The sequence below is a fragment of the Garra rufa genome, chromosome 13, assembly GCF_049309525.1.
Source record: "Garra rufa chromosome 13, GarRuf1.0, whole genome shotgun sequence".
Classification (NCBI taxonomy): domain Eukaryota; kingdom Metazoa; phylum Chordata; class Actinopteri; order Cypriniformes; family Cyprinidae; genus Garra; species Garra rufa.
In genome coordinates, this window is record NC_133373.1 from 5324467 (window position 1) to 5332227 (window position 7761).

Genomic DNA, 7761 nt, shown 5'->3' on the forward strand with positions numbered 1-7761 from the left:
TTTAAGAATTTATAGATATTTTGGCTGGAAACAAGACAAAAAAATCTAAGCTAGAAAAGCATTTTTTGCAGTGAAGGAGAAAAAGTACTGGTCTGTTGCCCAGTGGTCCCAAGTCCTGTTTTCAGATGAAAGCAAAATTTGCATTTCATTTGGAAATCAAGGAGTTTGGAGGAAGATCGGAGAGGCACAAAAGTCAAGCTGCTTGAAGTTTCCACAGTCAGTGATGGTTTGGCGAGCCATGTCATCTGCTGGTGTGGGTCCATTGTCTTTTATCAAGTCCACAGTCAACACAGCTGTCTACCAGGAAATTTTAGAGCACTTCAACCTTCTTGCTGCCGACAAGCTTTTTGGAGATGATGATTTTGTTTTCCAGCAGGATTTAGCACCTGCCCACAAAGCCAAAACTACCAGTACCTGGTTTAATAGCCATGGAATAACTACTTGACTGGCCGGCAAACTCACCTGACTTAAACCCCATTGAAAATCTATGGGGTATTGTCAAAGGAAGAAGAGGGAACAGAGACCCCGAAATGCAGACGAGCTGAAGGCCAATATCAAAGCAACTTGGGCTCCATAACACCTCAACTGTGTCAAAGGCTGATTGCCGCCTTGATGCTGGAATTAGTGCAAAAGGAGGCCCAACAAAGTACAGAGGACATAATACAGTACATTAACACACTTTTCAGAAGGCCAACATGTGTTTAAGATCCTTTTTTTTATTGGTCACATGAAATATTCTAATTTTGTGAAATACTGGATTTGTTTTTTTAATCTTTAATCCATAATCATCAAAATTGAAACAAATAAAGGCTTGAATTATTTTACTTTGTGTGTAGTGAACTAATCTAACATGCAAGTTTCACTATTTGAAACAAATTATTGAAATAAATTGACTTTCTCTCAATATTCTAATTTTTTGGCACATACCTGTAGCTCTAAACAGCATTTCAATTGCTTGTCATGTGAAACATACTCCCTCTAGAGGCTGAATGAAGTTGGACACCTGTACACATCCGTCTTCCTTTTTTCTTTCTGGAAAATATAAAGTTAATCTTCAAAAGATTACATTCAGCTAGATGCGCCAATTACACCTACACCTACACCTACTCAAATATGTCAAATGTTTAGATGTGAATAGACGTTACTATTACCCAACATGTAATTTTAAATGATATGGTACTGATAACAGGTTGAGCATGAACGTGCGCATGTTTGCACTGATAAAAGTGTGGCATACATGGACTACCCAAGACGTTTTTTTTATTTTAAGATACAGCTATTATTAATTACACGTTCATCTCTGCATTCATCTATTCATTTCTTTTCATTTAAGATATGAAAGAAAGCAGGAATTGACTTGTTAACAGTGACTTGGCTTGTTAGTGACTTGGCTTGTTAAGAGAGACTTATGTTTCTACCTGAGGCATGTCACGTCAAAGTCTTTCATTGTCACTGTTGTCTTGAATGGAAGAAAAAATTAAATACGTTGAACTGAACTGCGTAGGCACAGGACCAGTGACGTCTTTGCAGTTTCCATAAACTAAACTTGTTTTACATTCCTTACAGAACAACAGCGCTGATTTTTGATGCATGAATTCCATGTGCTTTACCTTATCTGTTCTTGATCAACGAACACACTTCAAAATAGTTGTGATTTGATACATTTTACTACTTATCTAATTTAAACAATTTAACAAATTCTGTCAACATCATATTTGTTCTGTGAAACATAAAAGAAGTATTTCTAACTAAGAAGTCAATGGTCACCAAAACTGTTTGGCTACAAACATTCTTCACATTATTTTCTTTTATGTTCAGCTTAAGAATGTGATACAGGTTTCAAATGACACAAGGCTGAGTATATGAGAGCAAAATTAAATTTTCGGTTGAGCTATCGCTTTAAAACAAGAGCAGATGATCTAAACTAATAAACTCTATGCCCAAAAACCTTGAAATCATATTGTAATATTTTTGTCCATATACACATAGTTAAAGTGCTGTCATACACTACCAGTCAAAAGTATTTGAACTGTAGATTTTTAATGTTTTTTTAAAGTCACAAAGCCTGCATTTAATTGATCCAAAGTGATCCAAATATCCATTCCTGAGGTCTTCTCATTATTACTTTAGTCTTCAGTGTCACATGATCCTTCAGAAATTATTATAATATGCTGATTTGCTGTTCAAGAAACATTTTTTTTATTATTATCAATATTTAAAACAGCTGAGTACATTTTTTTTCAGGATTCTTTGATGAATAGAAAGATCCAAAGATCAGAATTTAATGTAACATTACATATTATACTATTAAAAAGCTTGCAGTCAGTGTATGAATATATATATATTTATTTTATTTTATTATTTTATCAGTCAGTTGTCATACTGTAACTCCAACACTAGAAGCTCTATCTCAAAAATTAAATAGCCACTTTGTGTGACTTCTTCTTCTATAGTCAACCTCCTGTTCACATGTGGTCAAGACTGCTCCAATCTGAGGTCAGCACATTTTTTTTTTTTTTAACCTAAAAAGTAAAAAAAAAAATCACTTTAAATTTTCTTCAGTACAACTTTGTTAGGTATAGATGTTAAAGATTATTATTTTGCACAAAATAGAGGAGACAGTAACGTGTCTTTTGATACTTTAGCTGACGTGCTATGTTGAGCTAACTCTGACATTTAGCCAACATTAGCATACATGTCAGTTTGGGGCAAGTCGTCACATATGACAACTTGCCCCAGTACAAATACATATTCAAAAAACAAATGGGCCCATGATGCTTGCACCTCAGGCCAGGCAATTTATCTGTGTCAGAATTGTGACTTTGAAAATGAGTCTGATATTAAGCGAGTTATATTTGCAGCATTTCATTCAGTTTTCATGGATTTATGTGCAAGCCAGAGTTTAAAGTTCAAAGTAAAGTTGTCTTGCCACTTAATGTTTTGACTGAAATGTGTAAATAATAGTTTTTTTCCCAATGCTCTAGGCATAATTGTTCATATTTTCAGTTTTGGTCTGAATTTAACAATTAAAATCAATAATCATAATTAAGTTGTTATGTTATTATTTTTAGATAATCTAGTGTGACAACTTATCTGCCGATGGGGCAAATTGTCACAAGTGACATTCTCCATTCAACAGTCTACATCTCCGTAATGAGATAAGATATGAAAATGTAATGAATACATCATACAGTATGTGCCCCGAGACTTCCTTCTTTCATTTGGTAAGACATTTATTACATTGTGATGTATGGTGCTCAGTAAAAGTTAGACAGTGTGAAAAGTGTGACAACTTACCCCGCTCTCCCCTACAATATATTCAAAGAGAAAACAGTTATTGTAAATAGTAAAAATACTTCCTAATTTTACTGTTTATTCTGTACAATGGATCAAATAAATGCAGAAAAGTCTTGACTGGTACAAGAGCAACTTTGACAAGGATTCAGATCTCCAATATAAACAGCAGAAGTTAAACGCCCTCGCTGCTTTCAAATGAAAAGAGACGGCCAACCTATATATAAAGTCTTATATATAAAGAGTTGATTTAACACGCTGCTCGGTGTCTTTTTAAACCACCATCAACTCCAGATGCAAACTCGTACTTCACCAACATGCTTGGTGTCACAATAGACCCGCAGATACAGACACAAGCTAGGATGTAGGGAGGATATTATTATGACTGGCCCTGTGGCATAAAATTAAGATTATGATCTTATAAAAGTGTACAAAACGTGTTAGTGTATTCATCGTTGTTATGTCACATTAGATGAGCTTCATTCTGTAGTTTTGTGTTGGCGGTTTGCTCCCGTAATGTGCTTCTTTTCCTCACATTCATCAAGATGCTTCATCTTTGTCTACGTAAATTAATCAATTATAGTACTCGAATTTCTATGTTCAAATGTTTGTTTTTCTTTTCTTTCATTTAAAGGATTCCAGACTTGTGTCGTCAGCCCACTAATTCTTTATCCACCTTTTTCTTCCGTAAGAGTGGGCGCGGCCATTTTTAAATGTTATGGATGTGGCTTCCGGTCTCTTTCGCCTCCAGTTTTTTTAGCTGTACAAAACAGCTTGTTTTGCTGCGTGATATTGCAAATACGTGTGTCTTATCATATTATTTTAATGCATTGTCTTAATAATGAACACACTGGTTTGTAGTGCAAACCGTTTTACAGAGGGCGTTTAATACACACTCGTTCACTGCAAAAAAAAAATGCTTTTCTATCTTAGATTTTTTTTGTCTTGTTTCCAGCCAAAATATCTAAAAATTCTTAAATCAAGAAGGATTTTCTAGACAAGTAAAAATTATTTTCTTGTTTTCAGAAAAAAAAAAAAAAACTCAAAATTAAGTTTGTTTTTGCTTAGAACAAGCCAAAAAAATCTGCCAATGGGGTAAGAAAAAAATCTTATTTCAAACAGAAAACAAGATTATTTTTCTTACCCCATTGGCAGATTATTTTGCTTGTTTGAAGCAAAAATTTACTTAATTTTGACTTTTTTTTCTGAAAACAAGACAATTATTTTTACTCATCTAGAAAATCCTTCTTGATTTAAGAATTTTTAGATATTTTGGCTGGAAACAAGACAAAAAAATCTAAGATAGAAAAGCATTTTTTGCAGTGTTATTTCTCTGTAGCCTCTAATGAATCGGAAGTCTTAGCTATAGGCTTACTTCCATGTTAAATTAGGGTAGGGTAGTTTCAGATTCTTGCTGAGGTGTTGCTAGGCAGATCAGAAAAGTTCACAAAATACCTTGAAATGTACGCGATTACATTTTTTTACACCAAATTTTAGTAGATTTTTTTATTTTTCGTTTCGTAGAAGTACTGCTCCTGTCGTCAACCAACTTCATGGAATAATTTTCAGAATAATATTTTGAAGAGTAAAGAACAACATGTTATTCCATTTTTTATTTTTACTAGGAAAGTAGCACAAAACCAATCTTAAGTAGTACGGGTATATTTGTAGCAATAGCCAAAAATACATTATATGGGTCAAAATTATAGATTTTTCTTTTATGCCAAAAATCATTTGGATATTAAGTAAAGATCATGTTCCATGAAAAGATATTTTGTAAATTTCCTACTGTAAATATATCAAAAATATTTTTGATTAGTAATATGCATTGCTAAGAACTTCATTTGGACAACTTTAAAGGCAATTTTCTCAATTATCTCAATTTTTTTTATTTTTTTTTTTTTATTTTTTTTTGCACCCTCACATTCCAGATTTTCAAACAGTTGTAGCTCTGCCAAATATTGTCATCCAAACAAACAATATTCAGTTCAGGTTTTGTGGTCCAGTTTCACATTTTATAAATGACTGTAAATTATATTAAAACCTTCTGGAACAAAATAAGAATAAAAAAGCACTGAAGAAATGTAATGCTTTAAATGCACTGAAATGTTATTAATTTTGTTTTATTGTTTTTTGTTTTTTTTTTGTTATTGTTTTTGGTACTATATTGTTAATAATGTGATTATGTCTTGTGGCATTGAACTAAAAAAACTTCAAATGTTACTCACCCAAATACACCACTAGGTGGAGGCAAAACTTTTTGTTTCCCTGTGATTTTCAGAACTTGGACGCATGGATTTATTGCTCTAGGTAAGTGCTGGTGAATATACAAATATATGCATATGAAAAGTACCAATAACAATAAAAATACAATGATGTATGAAAAATAAGATAATGTGATCATCACATTAGTAGTATATTAAGTAGGTCTTTTGCACAATGTTTATGGTGTATTTTCAAAACTTGAATGAGAGTAATAAAGGTTCCCTAAAAGGAGCAGCCACTTCTCTGAATGAATCTCCATTTAACACATGTTTTCATTTTCATTAGAGTGTGAATACTTTCGGCCCATTGTCAGAGCTCTCCAGTTTTTATGTGAGGGTTCAAAATATGTGTGCTTACATATCCAGTGCTTTCCACATTACCCATGTGTGCCAGTGTGCCAGAGATTGTGTGTTTAAAGATATTTCCTGGCATTGCAGATCATTGCAGGACATTTCCCCCATTCCAAAGGAAATGAGAGTTCCTGCAGCTAAGAAGGATACGCTTTTATCATGAAAGACAAACAGATAACGTCAGTTTTTGATCATCCCCAGCTATTTTCAATAATCTCAGATATAAAACGCCATGTTAGGCTGCCTACTTAACAGCAAACATCTATACTGACATGATCACAGATTGTCTTTGTAGCAACATGTGCAGCCATTTCTAATCTCTAGGTGGTGCGAGTAAGAATATCAGAACATCCTAAAACATCCTAACTGTAAGTGCTGGTCCTGCATGTTGCAACCCAAATGCAGTAATGGAAAAGAGTTTTAAAATATAGTGTTTCCATTTTCCGTAACGTGACATCTTTCCCTCTGAAACAAAACTTGTCTTGCACAGTCTTTGTATGTATACGGTATGTGTGCGTGCTTGGCTCAGGGCAACCACTGTAAAATCACGTCTTTATTTGTGTCTGTGTTTGGCAGTGAGACTGTGCTTAATCCTCTGATGTTGACGTTCTCAGGAGTTGTAAGCACCAGTAAAAAGTAAGTTTATGTAAGCACAGCTTCCTCACACAGTGGGAATCATACCAGGGTACAACCTCCAGTTCACTTACACAAACAGATATCAAGTGCACAGAAAGGTTATGAGGAAAAATGTGTTTTCAGGAAATAGAAAAAAATAATAATTCACAAAAAATGTACACTGTGGCCTAAAAATTAAGTTTATTAGTTTGGGTAAAAACATAAAACAAATATAATAAATATTGTATGTGAGATGGAAAAAATATGTAGGCATATGCCTACATATTTTTTCCATCTCACATACAACATTTTTTATATTTGCCTTAAAATTGTAGGTTCAGTCAACTCAAATAAGTTTAGTTAACTTGTTAAGTTTTTAAGTTGAATCAACTCAAAGATATAAAACGTAACATTTCAAGTTGACTAAACTTTTTTTGAGTTGACTGAACTTAAAATTTTAAGGCAACCAGGTAACAAATTATTTTAAGATGACTCAACAATTTTTTTACAGTGTATAAACAAATATAAATGTTGTATGTTAAGTTAAATATATACAGTATGTTGAAATACAAATATTCAGTATATTCTAAAATAAAGAAATGTTTTGTTTAATGAAATATATATATATATATATATATATATATATATATATATATATATATATATATATATATTTTTTTTTTTTTTTTCATTAAACAAAACATTTCTTTATTTTAGAATATACTGAATATATATATATATATATATATATATATAAGTAGAAACATTACATCTAGGAAATAAAGTTTTAAGATTCGGAAAAGAAGTAAAACAAATATTATAATTTGTTGTATGTTACAGATATACTATATCAGTCAAAATGTTTTTTAACAGTAAGATTTGTAATTCTTTTTTTTTAAAGCAATAGAAAGCCGTAAAAATGTGAAATATTTTTATTATTAAAAATAATTGCTCTCTATTTGAGTATATTTTAAAATGTAATTTATTCCTGTGATCAAAGCTAAATTTTCAGCATCATTACTCCAGTCTTCAGTGTCACATGATCCTTCAGAAATCATTCTAATATGCTGATTTGCTGCTCAAGATTTTATTATTATTATTATTACTATTATTACAGTTGAGGTTTTTTTTTTTTTCAGGATTCTTTGATGAATATAGAAAGATCCAAAGATCAGCATTTACCTGAAATAAAAAGCTTTTGTAACATTACACACTATGCAATTCAAAAGCTTGGAGT